General features: G+C 40.0%; 1 pseudogene; it reads right to left on the minus strand.

Moving 5' to 3' along the window:
- The window catches only part of LOC124974248 (cyclin-dependent kinase 17-like), a 41,764-nt pseudogene extending 24,884 nt beyond the window's left edge, over positions 1-16,880 (minus strand).
- Positions 16,881-18,168: the final 1,288 nt, after the last annotated feature.

The following is an 18,168-nucleotide window of genomic DNA, read 5'->3' on the forward strand; positions in this document are numbered from 1 at the left end:
ATATGTCACAAAAACACAATATATCCAATATATATTTTAAAAGAAAATTTAAAAAAACAAAGTAAGCAACCTTAATATCAAAGATTGGAAAAGCAATATAGACAGGTGGAAAATAGGAACTGAAAGAACAAAATTAAAAAAAAATAGTAAACAGAAGCCAAGAAAAAGAATTTCCTTAAAATTGTTTTCTAAAATTCCTTTGCAATAGAAGATACAATAATAATATAAAAAAATGATTCACTTCCTTCACAGAAGATGCTAATGTCTTTAAATAAAATGCTAGTGATAGGAAATAATGCATAACTTCAGTTTTCATAGGTATATAAATCATATTAAATTAATAAAATATTGCATTGTACTCCAGCCTAGATAATTAAATTTGCAATTTTTCTGGAGCTGTCAAATAAAATAAAGCTGATACTTGATGATTAGTCTTGGCATCACTCACTACTTTAGACAAAACAATAATCTTTCCAAAGTTGAGTGGCCAAAAGTAGAAGAGGTCCCGCAAAGGAATTGTTTTTATCCTTTTGTTACAATGACATACACCAAGTTAAAATGATGTAGAAAATTGCAGGTCCAACTAAGAAGTGCTTAATTCAAATCTCAAAAACTAAAACTCTAGTCATAGGTACTACACTACTACATGACTGAAAAACTGCTTCTGTTTGCTTTTATTGTTACCTTTTTGCTTTATGTATATGATGCTTTTCATGAAAAATATTATATTAGAAAAATGAAGTTTTAAAACCATCATATACTACCTACCCAGGTTCTGTCTTGTATATAATTTATTATTTACTAAGTTCTTGCTTTCTACTACCAATAGTTGTACAGAATAATGAAACAAAACTACAAGATACAACAATTTCCAAAAACAAATGAAGAATTTTACTTCAGTATGGAAAATGTGGCCAACAGGCCACTCTCTGGTACATGATAGCCTGATTCCAATAATTTTTCACTTTATATTAAACTTCCAAGGTTAAGAAACTATGATAAAATGACATTATTTTCTTATACATGTGTGGCCTTCAGATGTTTAAACTAACAAACATGGAACTACTGCACTTTCAACTTAAATTTCAAGTTTTGGGTCATCTTTTACTGAGGGAAAATAACACTACATTGAAAACAAACATAAGCCAATATGAACAAAATAATGAGTATCCATGAAAAAAAGTGTATATAAAGTCATTGTCTATAACAAAGAGAAGTTCAGGAGAAGACATGACTGACCTAGAAACCTTTTCTTCTCAGTAGTAGGGAAATTTTCTTACTCATTTGTGTATCTTAAGCAAATACTAGGATGCCCTTAATATGAAGTACACTTTGGTCTAGTGGTGATCATGAAAAAAACAATGCAGTTTGCTTTAAAGATTATGCCAGTGGAAAAAAAAATAGGTTACATAAGTGATTGACTACGAATTAATGTTTTGAAAGATGAAAAGTGACTATACAGTGTAAGGAATAACTTAAAAAGGATACAAGAAAGACTTAAGAACCACTCCTCAGAGAATAAAAATTAATGACATTAGAATATACTGAAACTCTTTTTTTTTTTTAAGTAACTGGTTGGCAATAATTAACTGTGTATTTCAGCAAGTAGAGGGGATTTTAAATGTTCCCAACACAGAGAAATAGTGAATATTTAAGGTGATAGATACGCCAGTTAATCTCATCTAATTAGCACACATTTAAACATGTATTAAAATGTCAAAATACCAAATAAATCTATAAAATTATGTGCCCATTAAAAATAAATTCATATGTAAACAAAAACAATTATTATACTGTAATTATGAAGTTAAATTTGAATAATCAGTCTCTAATATAAACAGCACTACTGAATTCCACCAATGCAAGCAGGTGGAGAATTCAAGCAAGAGGCAGTTACATTAGTGAACTATCAGATCTTAACTCAAAGAGTAAAGCTACTGCAATATCCCCACATTTTAAACCCTGAATAATAATTACTATAATTAATAAAATTTTAAATGGAATATTTAGAAAAATGTGATTGCATTTTATCTGCTGAACACAAGATTAACAATAGATATAATCACTAGCTTATTTACATGCTCTCCAGTGGAAATTATTCAGAGAACAGAAGACAATACTCATTTACTCAACATTTGCCAAGCACGTTAGTTGCTAAGCATCCAGGGAAGAAGACACACATGATCCCCACTTTCATGAGTTCACAATCTAGAATGAGTTGCACCTTATTTTGAATTAAACCTTTGAAATGTGCATAAAAACAGAAATAATAGCTAAAAAAGGTACAGTGAACTTCATCAGATGACTTCCAAGAAGCTTGGTCACTCTCAATATCTGATACCATTTTTAGATATTTGTGAACAATATCTGTATCAGAAAATGAGACAATATTTAACTTAACAAATACTTATTTTATCCTACTATGTAATTAATTATCATTGCAGGTAAAATATAGACAACCAACATACAAAAACCAGAACATTACCATCTTTTATAGTTGACTTTTTATGTGTGCAGATAAGAGATCAAAACATTAACTCAAAGCCCTAACCTGTAGTGTTTTGATTTCCTCCATAACAGAATTCATGCTACGAACATGACACTAAATGTGTAACAATGGGAAGAACATGCAGTAGCACACCATTACATGGTACTCTGTAATAAATATACCACAGAAGTAACTCTTATCACAGAGATAACCATAGTAAAAAGCACTAGAACAATCAGAAATAATGACTCTTGCATATTCATTACTTTAGTTTTTGAACTTATGTTAATTATAAATTCATATAATTAAAAAATAACAATAGCTATGTTTAACAGGCAAAATTGCTGAAAATTTAAGAATCATCTCTTAGTGTGAGCTGACTGCAGCACACCATTCTGAGGGTCACACCTAAACAGGTAAAGGCTACATACATTACCTACAGATATAAACTGCATGAGTACATATTTCCAAAATTCATGAAACACATCAGGAAATAATCTGCAATGGCAAGAAAGAATGTAAGCACTAGAAAAAAATGCTCAGAAACTTTAGAAAATAAAATTATCTAATGAAACAATAAAATTTTTATTTTTTTTATTATTATTGTATACAAATGGGATACATGTTGTTTCTCTATTTGTACATGGAGTCAAGGCATACCATTTGTGTAATCATACGTTTACATAGGGCAATGATGTTTGATTCATTATTTTTTTTTCTTTCCCCCTCACCCCTCCCATCCCTCTTTTCTCTCTATACAGTCCTTCTTTCCTTCATTCTTACCACACTCCTTATCCCTACCCTAAACCTAACCCTAAACCTGATGCTAACCCTTCCCACCCCCCAATATATGTCCTCATCTGCTTATCAGTGAGATCATTCATCCTTTAGTTTTTTGAGGTTGGCTTATCTCACTTAGCATGATATTCTCCAATTTCATCGATTTGCCTGCAAATGCCATAATTTTATCATTCTTCATTGCGGAGTAATATTCCATTGTATATAAATGCCACAGTTTCTTTATCCATTCATCAACTAAAGGGATCTAGGTTGGTTCCACAATCTGGCTATGGTGAATTGAGCAGCAATGAACATTGATGTGGCTGTATCTCTGTAGTATGCTGATTTTAAATCCTTTGGGTATAGGCCAAGGAGTGGGATAGCTGGGTCAAATGGTGTTTCCATTTCAAGCTTTCTGAGGAATCTCCATACTGCTTTCCAGAGTGGCTGCACTAATTTGCAACGCCACCAGCAATGTATGAGTGTTCCTTTTTCACCACATCCTCGCCAACACCTATTGTTGCTTGTGTTCTTGATAATCGCCATTCTAATTGGGGTGAGATGAAATCTTAGGGTAGTTTTGATTGGCATTTCCCTTATTACTAGGGATGTTGAACAATTTTTCATATATCTGTTGATTCCTTGTACATCTTCTTCTCTGAAGTGTCTGTTCATTTCCTAAACCTATTTGTTGATTGGATTATTTGTATTCTTCGTGTACAGTTTTTTGAGTTCTTTATAGATTCTGGAAATGAGCGCTCTATCTGAGGTATGGTTGGCAAAGATCTTCTCCCACTCTGTAGGCTCTCTCTTCACATTGCTGATAGTTTCCTTTGCTAAGAGAAAGCTTTCTAGTTTGAATCTATCCCAGTTGTTGATTCTTGCTTTTATTTCTTGTGCTATGGGGGTCCTGTTAAGGAAGTCTGATCCTAAGCCAACAAGTTGAAGATTTGGACCTACTTTTTCTTCTATAAGATGCAGGGTCTCTGGTCTGATTCCGAGGTCCTTGATCCATTTTGATTTGAGTTTTGTGTAGGGTGAGAGATAGGGGTTTAATTTCATTCTGTTCCATATGGTTTTCCAGTTTTCCCAATACCATTTGTTGAAGAGGCTATTTTTTCTCCCTTGCATATTTTTGGAACCTTTGTCTAGTATGAGAAAATTGTATTTATTTGGGTTTGTGTTCATGTCCTCTATTCTGTACCATTGATCTACCTGTCTATTTTGGTACCAATACCATGCCATTTTTGTTACTATTGCTTTGTAGTAGAGTTGAAGATCTGGTATTGCAATACCCCCTGCTTCGTTCTTGCTACTAAGGATTGCTTTAGCTATTCTAGGTTTTTTATTCTTCCAGATGAATTTCATAAGTGCTCGCTCTATTTCTGCAAGGTACATCATTGGGATTTTAATTGGAATTGCATTGAATGTGTATAGCACTTTAGGTAGTATGGCCATTTTGACAATATTAATTCTGCCTCTCCAGGAACATGGGAGATCTTTCCATCTTCTAAGGTTTTCTTTAATTTCTTTCTTTAGTGTTCTGTAGTTCTCATTGTAGAGGTCTTTCACCTCTTTTGTGAGATTGATTCCCAAGAATTTTATTTTTTTCGATGCTATTGTGAATGGGGTAGTTTTCCTAATTTCTCTTTCTGAAGATTCATCACTTATGTACAAAAATGCATTGGATTTATGAGCATTGATCTTGTAACCTGGTACTTTACTGAATTCACTTATGAGTTCTAAAAGTTTTCTGGTGGAATTCCAGGTTCCTCTAAATATATACTCATGTCATCAGCAAACAGGGATAGTTTGAGTTCTTCTTTTCCAATTCGTATCCCTTTAATTTCTTTGGTTTGTCTAATTGCTCTGGCTAGAGTCTCAAGGACTATGTTGAATAGAAGTGGTGAAAGAGGGCATCCCTGCCTTGTTCCAGTTTTTAGGGGGAACGCTTTCAGTTTTTCACCATTTAGAATGATATTGGCCATGGGCTTAGCGTAGATTGCCTTTATAATGTTAAGGAGTGTTCCTACTACCCCAATTTTTTCTAGTGTTTTGAGCATGAAAGGGGTGTGGTGGCACAAACCTGTAATGCTTAGGCAGGAGGATGGTGAGTTCAAAGTCAGTCTCAGCAAAAGCAAGACACTAAGCAATTTGGGGCAACCCTGTCTCTAAATAAAATATAAAATAGGGCTGGGGATGTGACTCAGTTGTCAAGTGTCCCTGAGTTCAATCCTGGTAGCCCCCAAAATTTTCAAAAACTTTTGAATTGTTGTTTACAAGCATTGCATGTGGCAAAAGTCAAATCAAACATGAATTAAGAAAAAAAGCAGAATTGTGATTATGGCTCAGTGATAATGTGTGCTCCCAGCACATGTGAGGCACTTGGGATCACTCCTTAGCACCACATTAAAAATAAAACAATAAAGGCATTGTGCTCATCTGCAACTAAAAATTTTTTTGAAAATTTTAAATGTAAACATCCCCAAAAATGATCAGGGAAGTAGATGTAAAATAAACAGAAACTTTCAGATATGTATTTTTCTGGATATTTAAAAGGACAGAGCAATAAAAGAGTAACAACTGAGGTGATAATCTAATTATTGTACTAGTCTATAGTGATTATTTCAAGCATTAATGACGTATGAACAAATTAAGTACCACCCTAAGCTGCCAATCATTTTGAAATTCTGCATGTCCTTCTTATGGGATTTGTTTCCTTTCTGATGGACACGTAATCAAATATTACTTCTCTGTAGTGTCAACAATACCCTCTCTAGCACCTTCCATCTTTCTGATATTCTTTCTACTCTTAACTTGTTTTCTAACTGACAAGAGAAATCAGATAATAAAGGCTGGACTGACTAAAACTTTACAACATGCATGTTCTATAAGCAGAAAGTTAGATAAAATAGACAAATGAACAAATTACTAAATCTGCTTCCATTTCTGGGCATTGCCATGAGGGAGCCAAGGCTTCCTCAAATAACACTGTGGGATCTCTGCAATTGGAGTTTCTTGAAGGACCACATGAACTGGTGGAAGGAGGAATGCATGCTGTGAGATGGTGGACGCCTGCCAGTCTTCACCACAGACTCTGGTAGTTCACAGTATTTGAAAATCCTTCCATCACCAGTCCAAGATTCAGGATCACAAGAACAAGAGAAGGACTGAGAAAGCAAAGCCAAAGCAGAAAACAAAAGTTGTAACAGAGATCACTACATATAAACTCATGTCTATGACTATTCATATAAAGCCAGATTAAAACAATTTCCTATGAAAATATTTATAAAAATATTTAAAATACTTGTAAGTTGGTTAATATCTGTCCCTTTCTCATGTAATAAAAATTAGCTGATAATCACAAAACTAATATTACCATTTTATCCATTTGCTAACTTTAAATATCTCAACAATGTTCACATCCATTCCTTCATGGATTAACTACCTAGTATGTGCTTTTTGATTAAGCATGTGATAGAATATAAAAGATATAATTCTTGCCTTAAGAACTTCTATTCCTATTGAGAGACATCTAGAAAAGTATGTCAATTAGAGAATTAAACAAAAGAACTTAAGTATTATTTATACAGAGACTATGAAAATATTGCCCCAAATTGTATAAAGAATCTTTAAATAATCACATGCCTATTACCAAGGAGAAACATTTCTAAAATATAATATTTAAAGTTATTTAGGCCAGGTACATTGGCACATGCCTGTAATCCCAGCAGTTCGAGGTTGAGGCAGAGGGATCACAAGTTCAAAGCCAACCACAGCAATCTAGTGAGGGTCTAAGTAACTCAACAAGACCCTGTCTTTAAATAAAATGTATAAAAGGGCTAAGGATGTGGTTCAGTGTTCAATACCTGGTACCAAAAAAAAAATTATTTATAAGTGGCAAAAAATGTGAACAAGACTTGGTTTCAACTTTTTTGAAAATAACCCTAGGAACAGAATTGCTGCTTCATATGATAATGTTACATTTAAACTTTAGAGGAAATGGTATAAATTAAGTTTTGACAATTTAAAAAAAAATTAAACATTTAAAAAATCTGATGTGATCAGAATTCTCTATTATTATAGGTACTTTAGAAAAAGTATTCTACATTTCTATTTAGTTTAAAATAATTTTTATGCTAACAAAAAATCTATACTCCATAAGGGAAGAATGTGATGGAAGCAATTATCAGGCACTGACCAAAAAGATGCAGAATTTCAGTCCAAGTTAATAATGAAAGCAAGGGAATATGCAATATCAGATTGTGGTAGACCTTGCTACCTGTAATCTCATTAATATCTATTATGATGCCCCCAATTATTATTTCAAGTAAGTCTGGTGAGGAAGAAATTCAACACTTTCTATTTTTTCTTCTCTACTACCTGTCAAAGTTACTATTTTAAAAGGGAATTTTATTAAAGGAAACAATATATACTACTTGAAAACAAATACATATTGTAAACATTTCACCAGGTTATAAACTAAGCCTTTTTTAATAAATAAACTGAACTATTTCAAAAAAAATATGCATTTAGTCTAAAATATTGACTAGCTCTCAAAAAAGGTAGGTTCATTTTCTTTGATTCATGTTTACTTTCTTTTCTTTTTAAAGAGGTAGGTCTTGTACTCAATTACTCATTAAGAATATGTCCTGGGGATTGAGGTTGTGACTCAGTGGTACAGCACTTACCTTGAATATTTGAGGCACTGTGTTCAATTCTCAGAATCACATATAAATTAATGTATAAAATAACAGTCCATCAATAACTAATTTTTTAAAAAGAATATGTCATAGCCAAATGTTTTGGTACAATCTTACAATCACAGGGGCTACCAAGGCTCTGGAAAAGGATTGTGAATTCCAAACCTTCCTCAGCTAGTGAGGCCCTGAACAACTTAGTAAGACCCTTTCTCATAATTAAAAATAAAAAGAGCTGGGGATGTTTCTCAGTATTGAAGCAACTTTAGGTTCAATCTCTGGTACCAAAAAGAAAGAAAAAGAAAATGAAAAAAAAAAAAAAAACTGTCCTAGACAGGTGCAGTGACTTATACTACCTGGGCAATTGGAGTAGGAGGCTCACAAGTCAAAAGCCAGCAATTTAAAAAGACTGTATCAAAATGAAAACTGAAAAGACCTAGGTATACATACCAATAGCAGAGTAGCACTGGGTTCAATTACAGTACCACCCCTCACACAAAAACGCAAGACCCTGGCACCCTATCCCATCATTTATCCTCTTACCCTCCCTGCTGAGTCACCACACGTCTGGAATGTGGGTTTGAAGCAGCCAGGCCCAGACCGGTCTCTGGTTGCCATGGGAACCATGATGCCACTGTGTTCTCAGGATGCTCCTCTGTGACCTCAGGTGGAATCTGAGGTGCAGGCTCCATGTCATGGGAGCCACTCTTCAAAGTTCATCTTGCCCATGGCTTTACAACACTCTGGGAGTGCAACAAACTGCCTTCTCCTACCCGTAGCCTTGAAACCCTGCGACCTTCACAACCTAGCTGACCAATGGCTTCCCCTTCCACTTTGATTAGAGGACATCTCCCATGTATGGCTCTCATGTCACAGGAGAACTGATAACCAATTGTTATGATTTTATGAGTGTACTTGATTGCAAAGGAATGAATGAAGGATCAAGGATATGACTTTAGCCACTTATCTCTCCATAATGAATCCTGAGAGTAATAACAGAAAACATAACAAGGAGAAGATTGAAATTGGATGAGGAATGTTTCCTTTTTGTCACCACGCTTTGGTTCTGGGACCCAAGGACCCATGAGCCACCACCACATGCTTTTACCTGTTTATAACTCCCAACAGTGTCTGGCTAAATTGCTGAAGCACTCCCTACTGAGGAAAACAGTCTTAGCACAGGAGGCACATCTTCCACTGCCTCACCCATTCCTAAGATGATGTGCAAGATCCAGCACCTGACCTGGCTTGTGCATTATGCACAGCTCTCTGCTGTTTAGAATTTTTCAAAAAAAAAAAGTTCAAAAGGAAAAGTAAGAAAAAAATACTCTCGAGGAAAGTGTCAGTAGATTTTGAATGTAATGGTTAGGGATTCATGAGTGAAAGATCCCTAATATCTCCAATTGTAGTCACCAATTGAGCATATACTCAATCCCACATAGTTCTGCCTCTGCCCCTGCTCCTGGCATCCTTGGATCCCTGATATATTTTTCTGCTCAGGGATCAATCAGCTAATTCCTTTTTCATTCTTAAGTGAAGAGGGAAAAAACTTTCCCTCAGAAAAGTATGTATTCCATGACCTCAATCTTCTCTCCTTAGGAGAATGATCAAAGGTCTCTCATGAGTATGCTTATGAGGATAATTCTTCAGCATCTTCTGCAGCTGCACCTTGTGCACAAGGTTTCAGTGGCACAAAATTCAAAATGACAACCGCACTTGTACCTGGCACTCTCCACGCTTCTTGGACACACTGCCATACTCTAGTAAGGCAACAATGAAGGAGGAGGGGCCTGGCAGTTGGAGTGAGCACAGAACAACCTCCTCACCCAATACCATAGGAGCTCCAGTGTCAAGAGAAATGGAGCCCTTTTATAGACTCTTGTTAATATTGATGGGAGTCCTCAAGAGATGCAGTGTAGAATTGGGTGAAGCATAACAACAACTCAGGTTGTGAGTTTTTCTCATGTTTACCACGGATCTGGGAATTAATGCATTGTGCTTTGGAGGGTAAGGATTGACACAAGAACCCCTTTTTACAAGAACTCACATGGAAGAAGAAAATCAGAGACATTAGGCATAAGGCATGTTGGCGGTGGTTAGAAACAAATCAAGAAGGAAAAAGGACTTGACATTTTGCAACTGCTTAAGGTACCCTTTTCCTTCTCAGTCATTCTATTATATGTTGGTTATTAAGGAACCACTTCTGTTTTGATATTCAGGTTTTGCCAATGTAACATCTTCACACTTGAATATTTGTAGACTTTTTGGTGATTAATTTTCTGAGATTGTGGAGAACTCTTCATTTGGAGAGCCAGGGATTAGTGTTGCATATCCCAGGATCAAATGGATTAAATTGTAGTTCATGGGGGAAGGTCCTGTAAAGTTGGGAAAGCCTTTACTCATGGTTTTTGTGCCAGAAAAAATAGGAATCAACATACATGTATTCGGCTGTCCCTTGGGAAAAACAGAAAAGGGACAGGAATTTGCAAGGGCATTGTTGTCCTTAAAAGGGGAATAAGGGCCAGTATTCATGGTTGCATAGAGAATGAACTGGCAATAAGTACTTCCTGTATTTGTAGTGTATGTTGAGGCTGAATATATGTCATGAGGTTTGTGGGTTGACCATGAATGAAGGTGAGTTTCATAGTGTCTCCTCACTGAAGTAGTTTTCCATCATCAACACCATTCAGCTTTTCTGCCCCTCAAATATCCTTTCTCCTCTTTTGAATATTCAGCTTGGAAGTTTTGAACCATTCCACTTTCAGCAAGGTCTATGTTCAAAGCTGGTGTTATGCCTGGGGAACTTTGCTCAAAATGCCATCACCAGGCTGTGATTTCATCACCCAGCTTGTGTTCTGCTCCCTGTGGGGCTGGTAAGAGGGCTCCTGGCAATGTCCCACAGGCTCCTGTGACAAAGAGGTATTAGTCTAGTAAAGAAGATGAGCCATTTTGTGAATACAGATTGGCAAGACATTTCTGCATCTTGTGGAGATTTGTTGTGCCCCTGGAAAATTCCTAGCAGGTAAGTTTCTGTGTGCAACCTAGTTGTAAGGCAACAGCCAAGGAGGAGGGTCCTGGCAGTTGGAGTGAGCACAGAACAACTCTCCTTGCATGTCAGTTTTGACCTGTCCTCCTTCCAACATGTTGACTGAATGACTCCCTCCTCTCTTCATGAACCACCAGAGGACCCAATAATCTTCACATAGAACATGGACAACCCATGTTCCAGCTGTCTCCTTTCCAGATTTCATAGGTTAGGGGGAGAAACCTGACAGGTGGAACGTGATGTGTCCCAAATTAATGATCATCTAAATCATGGTGCTGCACTGCATGCTCTACTGAGCTGAGCACACACCACCCATCTCTCCATGAGGCTGCTAGGCCCCTAGGCTAGTTTCCTGAGTTTGAAGAAAAACCAGGTTGTCCCAGTCCTGGAGGAGTGGGGTTGGAAGACAAATGCAATGGTGCCAGTGCTAAGATTGTTGACCCACTTGCTCTCAAGCACCCTTCGGTCCCAGCTTGTTCCACTGGATTTTGTGGGGTTATTAGCCTGAATCAGGAGCCAGATGAGTTGCCTGTCAGCATGAATGGTGCTGCCAATGGAGCACAGCGACACGTAGCGGACCTGGGTGGAAGTGTGAGCTTTCTGACTTCAATGGGATCCCTTGTCCTGCCTGGATATGGGGGGATTTATCACTCACGGGTCTCCATACTGCTTACAGCCTGGTTCCTCATCCAATGGGCAACAAGAAGAGAATCATTTCTTCCAAAACTCAAGACCCTGGCACCTGCTCCCCTCTTCTATCCTCTTACCCTCCCTGCTGAGTTGCCACATGTCTGGAATGTGGGTTTGAAGCAGCCAGGAGCTGAATGGTCTCTGGTTGCCATGGGAACCATGATGCCACCGTGTTCTCAGGACGCTCCTCTGTGACCTCAGGTGGAATCTGGGGTGCAGGCGCCATATCACCGGAGCCACTCTTCAAAGTTCATCTTGCCCATTGCTTTACAAACACTCTGGGGACTGCTACAAAGTGCCTTCTCCTCCTGGAGCCTCGAAACCCTGTGACCTTCACAACCTACCTGACCAATGCCTCCTCCTTCCCCTTTGATTAGAGGACTTCTCCCATGTATGACTCTCATGTCACAGGAGAACTGGTAATGAATGGATACATTTTTCTGAGTGGAATTGATTGCAACGGAATGAATGCAGGATCAAGGATTTGACTTTAGCCACCTTTCTCTCTGTAATGAATCTTGAAAGGAATAACTGAAAACATAATGAGGAGAAGATTGAAATTGGATGAGGAATGTTTTCTTTTTGCCACCACGTTTTGGTTCTGGGACCCAAGGACCCATGAGCCACTACCACATGCATTTGCCTGTTTATAACTCCCAACAGCATCTGGCTAAATTGCTGAAGCACTCCCTACTGAGGGAAACAGTCTTAGCACAGGAGACACATCTTCCACTGCCTCACCCATTCCTAAGATGATGTGCAAGATCCAGCACCTGAACTGGATTGTACATTATGCACAGCTCTCTGCTGTTTAGAATTTTTCACAAAGAAATTTCAAAGGAAAAATAAGAAAAAAAATACTCTCGAGGAAAGTGTCAGTAGATTTTGAATGTAATGGCTAGGGATTCCTGAGTGAATGATCCCCCATATCTCCAATTGTAGTCACCAATTGAGCATATTCTCAATCCCACATATTTCTGTCTCTGCCCCTGCTCCTGGTGTCCTTGGATCCCTGATATATTTTTCTGCTCAGGGATCAATCAGCTACTTCCATTTTCATCCTTAAGTGAACAGGGGAAATATTTTCCCTCAGGACACAGCGAGAGACTTGGGTATTGACATGCAAAAAAGTTTCTTGCTGAATTTTTGTGAACAGGAGAATTAAGAATTCCTTAGACATTGTTTGGCTTGGTCATGATTGCTTCTCTGCATACAATTTCACAAAGTAAGACTGTAGCTGATCAAGTTTTGTAACTCAGAGGAGCCATCCCTGTGCTGGCAATGTTGTGCATCACTTAGAGTGCCTGACTCACATGCTCGAGGCCTGGGTTCGAGTCCCCAGCACTGTGGCATTGCAGAATTTGCAAACAAATGAAACCCTTTCTGAGCCTCCCATCCTTCCACCCTCTCTCCTTTTAATTTTCTTTTCTCCTCTCGACACATAATGAATCGATGGGCTGGGGAGATAGCTCAGCTTGTAGAGTGTTTGCCTTGCAAGCACAAGGCCCTGAGTTAGATCCTCAGTACCACACACAGACACACACACACATACAATGAATCAACACTCAAAACAGCACCAGTTTCACATGCAACCCAATTCCACCAACACCTTTCAGCTGGTGTTGTGCCCAGATTGTGAATCCCCAAAGTTCACCAGGGAGCCATCTCTGATGCAAAAGTAAAAGGGTCTTTATTGCAAGCTCGAGCTCAGACTCACAGCATTCACTGATGCTGCAGGTACTGACTGAGAGTCCCAAGTCTCGATTCAGTGAGACTTTTATGAGCTCCACAGTAGAGTGGGAAATTTGAACAAAGCAAAGTACACAGTTGGCTGATCTTCCAACATGTGTTGTTTGGCATGTTTCCATTGGCTTAGGGTACTCTGGTCTTAACATATTGACATATATGGTTTGGATTGCTAGGCATTGCCTTGTTAGCTCCCGATTGGTTGTTTGCCAAAGGACAGTCCTAATCTAGTAGCCTTCCTGGAATCAGCTATCTTGGCCTGAAATCTTTTATGCCCTAAATGCAGCCTGTCATGGCCGCAGTTTAGTTGCCTTTTCATTTCCCCCTTTCTCTTGTACCTAGGAGAGTCAATCATGGATCCTGTGTTGAAAATTCAGTTTCTGTCTCCTGTATTGGCCTATATTAAGTTCTAAGCTCCATAAGTTGAATTGTATTTAAGTGGTCCTTCATGAAATTGACCAATCTATAAAGGATACAGGAACCAAAGGTAAGCAACATTAGTAAAATAATCAAATGGCCCAGAAGCGTTGAAACTAGGGTAGTTAGACAAGGAGATGAGTTAAACCATGACTCAAACCATTCCTCTCGCAGTTCCCTCTCTCTTTTTTGTTTTGCCAATCCCTCTCTGATTTTAGCCATGAATTCTTTAACTACCCCTGAGTGGTCTGCGTAAAAACAACATTCTTCCCCGAGGGCAGCACATAAACCTTCTTCAGCAGAAACACTAGGTCTAGTCCTCTTCTATTCTGCAAGACAACCTCTGACAGAGATGTCAGTGAGTCCTGAAGATGGATGATGGTAGTCTCAATCCTAGCAATATCCTCATCTATGCCTGCCCTTAAGGTGCTGTAGTATTTTCTCTGGAGTCAAGGGAGGAGATTCCTGTTCCTGTACCTGCTAATCCGAGTCCAAACAGAGTCATGAGGGTAATCTTTGTTATGGGTTCCCTCTTAACCTGGGGTGATGGGTTTCTTGTCAATGTTTGGTATACTTGGTCCCCATTATGATACAGTACTTGGGGGAAGAGTTGTACCAACACAAAGTAACCCCTGCAGAGTTTAAGATCCCACCGTGAATACAGGGAGTGAGCCCAGTGGAACACACCCACCATCCATTGTCAGGGGACATTATGTAATTGGAGGATGGCAGTTGAATATTTTTGTTACATAGATGCCAATGGGTGGGAGGCACTTGCCCAACGCACAGTCCTTGCCCTGATACTGACTGTAGAATCAGTCTGGTTGAGCCTCTGTGTTGCCATCTGCACTCTTCGGCCCTTGAACCACTGGTGAAATTAGCAACCATGGCTATGCCTTCGTAGTAGGGGGGGCTAATATCATAGCAAAGCCATCAGGATTCAGTGAGATCAGGTTTGGTCACACTTAAAATCTGATAGGTCTTGATCATTAGGTCCCACAGAGGTTCTTCCAAGAACAGAGGCAATGAGCTAGGAACCGGAGTGGGTGGCTCTGAACTAGTACTGGGAGGATGGGGTGCAGTTACTGTATTTGTTGCCGGTGGCTGAACAGGTCTAATTCTTATCTCTTGGTTGGGTCCTATTGCTCTAGCCAGGAATTGTTCTTTTCTGAGCCACACAGTGAAAAGGGCTCCTGGATCTTTAGCTCCTAATCTTGTCTTTTCACAAAGGTGGACACCGCATGTTAGTTCCCCCATCCACCTGGAATCCTGCCTACACTTGGCTGTAAATTTGAGTGTCACAGGATTACATTTACCTTGAACAGTTTCATCAGGTAGCTTTGACTCATTGCACAGTAGGCGTGGGGACCCCAGGAGCCGGGACAGGGTGATCAAGTCCCCAGTATAGGGGTGTTCCACCAAATGTGTCCCACTGAAACACAAGACCAGGAAGCACAATAAAAATCTTGTCCTCCCTTGCATTCTTTCCAAGTCATTTTTTCTGTCCAATGTGCTGGCAAACATAAAAATAATGATGTTTGATGAAGGCATCATTCCTAGTCAATTGAAGCACTTCCCTAAGATCAAAGGTTAAGTCCAGAAACCAGGACCCAAGAGGTGCCACATGTGAGGTGGAAGTTAATACCTCTTGTGTAGCTGCATTAACCACTTGTCAGGTAAGGTTAAATGGTTGGTAGGGGTTGGCTGTGAATCTGTGAGCTTGGAGTAGGATTAGGAGAAAAATCATTGACCCCTGCTCATTGCAACTTTAGTTTGAGAGGGTTGTCCTTGTGGCAGGTTACTTTCCATGTTGACAGGAAGTCGTCCTTGGCAGGGAATGGATCTGCTGGTCTCACGTGTGTACAATGGACACAGGTGGCAATCCCACCTACCTTGAGGGCAGTTGGCATGGTTAATATGGTCATGTATGGTCCCTTCCAGCGAGGTTCGAGAGTCCCCTGCCGGTGGCACCATACATAGACCCAGTCGCCTGGTTGATAGCGGTGGTGTTCAGGTGGGGGCCCTGTCTCACATAAGACCCTCAACTTTGGCCAAACTTCTTGGTGGCCTGCTGGAGACCACAGAGGGAAGACAAAAGTTCACGATCATTAATTTCAGTTATTAATTCTGCCTGGAGTTGTGGTACAATGGGAGGGGGTATTCCAAACATGATTTCAAAGGGCATCAGGCCCAGCTTATAAGGGGAGTTATGGACCCTATAAAGAACATAAGGAAGGAGAGCCACCCAGTCCTCACCAGTCTCCATGGTCAATTTAGTTAGGGTCTCTTTTAGAGTTCTATTCATTCTCTCTACCTATCCTGAACTCTGGGGTCTGTATGCACAATGTAATTTCCAATTAGCCCCAATAACTGATGCTAAACCCTGTATTACCTTGGATACAAAGGCAGGTCCATTGTCAGATCCAGTCCTAGTGGGAAAGCCATACCTTGGCATAATCTCCTCCAACAATTTTTTTGCCACTATCTGAACTGTTTCGTGCTGGGTAGGGAATGCTTCAGCCCATCCTAAAAAGGTGTCTATAAAAACTAATAGGTACTTATACCCATAGTGGCCCGGCTTTACCTCAGTAAAGTCTGCCTCCCAGTATGCTCCTGGTTTGCTCCCTCTTAATTGGGATCCTGGATTTGCTGAGGTCTTGGTCACATTTGTCAGTTGACAGGCCTTACAGTCTGCCAGGATGTTCTCAATTTTGACATTGGCATCCTTGATTCGGATCTTTGCATGCCTAATCAGGTCTTGCATTTTTCTGGTGCCCATGTGTGTGGCCCAAGGCATCCTGGTTAAAACTTTGTTCCCCACATCCTCAGGGAGGATTACACTGCTGTCCGCAGCCTTCTGCCACCCATCTGTGCATTGAGTAGTGGGCTGCTGTCTGATGCACTCTAAGTCCTCCTTGGTATATTGGAGAGTTTTTGGTAGGCTGGCTGGCCCAGGATCCACCAGGGCAACACTGAGGGTTTGACTTGTTGGCAGAACCACCTGCCTAGCCATCTGGTCTGCCAGATTATTGCCCCTGGCTACCAGGGTGGTGTCATTTTAGTGACCAGGGCAGTGTACTATGACCAGCTTTTTAGGCAGCCATAGGGCAGCCAGTAGAGCAAGGATTTCTTTTTTGTTTTTAATTGCTTTTCCTTCAGCTGTTAGTAGTCTTCTCTCTTTGTATATGGCCTCAGGGACATGTGCCGTAGCAAATGCATAACGACTGTCTGTGTAGACTGTTAAATTTCACCCTTTTGCCATAGTCAGGGCTTTAGTCAAGGTGATTAGTTTGGCGCACTGGACGGAAGTCCCTGCTGGCAAGGGCTCAGCCCAAATCACCTCTGTCTTGGACACCACTGCTGCCCCTGCATACCTCTGTTTGTTCTGTACAAAGCTGCTCCCATCAGTGTACCAGATGTCCTCAGCGACTGCCAGTGGCTGATCCTTCAAGTATACCTGAGACCCGTGGACTTGAGCCAAGATCTCCATGCAATCATGAAGGAGGATCTTGAGGTCAGGGTCTGGCAGCAGGGTAGCAGGCTTCAGTGCCGAGGGTATCTGGAACTTAATCCTAGAAGGGTTCAACAATAAGCTTTGGTAATGAGTCAGGTGGGCATTGCTGATCCACTGATCAGGCGGCTATCTGAGCACCCCATCAATGGCGTGGGGTGTGGTCACAGAAAGTTCCTGCCCTATCGATAATTCATCGGCATCTTTGACTCTCTGTGCAGGGGCCACTATCATGCGTATGCAGGGTGGCCAAATGGCCACCACGGGATCTAGTTTCTTTGATAGATATGCCACTGGTCTTCACCAAGGCCCCAAGTATTGGGTCAAAACTCCTTTGGCTATTCCTTTCTGCTCTTCCACATACAAGTGGAAGGGTTCAGTCACATCTGGGAGCCCAAGGGCTGGAGCCGAAAGGAAGGCGGCCTTAATTTTTGTGAAGGCAGCCTCCATCTCTTCTGACTAAGAGAGATCCTGATTTTTAGTGACCTCATAGAGGGGTTTGGCTAGCTCCGCAAACCCGTGGATCCACAGCCTACAAAACCCAGCAGACCCCAGGAATTCACAAACCTGTCGGACAGTTTGTGGTCTGGGGATCTTGAGAACTGTCTCCTTTCTGACATTTGTCAGCCATCTCTGACCATCCCTTAACATATAGCCTTAACATCCTTAACATCCCTTAACAAGTAGCTCACCTCCTGTCTGCAAATTTGCACCTTTTTAGCTGATGCTCAGTAACCAAGACTCCCCAATGTCTGGAGTATATCTCGTGTGCCCTGCATGCAAGTCTCTC

Source organism: Sciurus carolinensis, unplaced genomic scaffold, assembly GCF_902686445.1.
Source record: "Sciurus carolinensis unplaced genomic scaffold, mSciCar1.2, whole genome shotgun sequence".
Classification (NCBI taxonomy): Eukaryota; Metazoa; Chordata; class Mammalia; order Rodentia; family Sciuridae; genus Sciurus; species Sciurus carolinensis.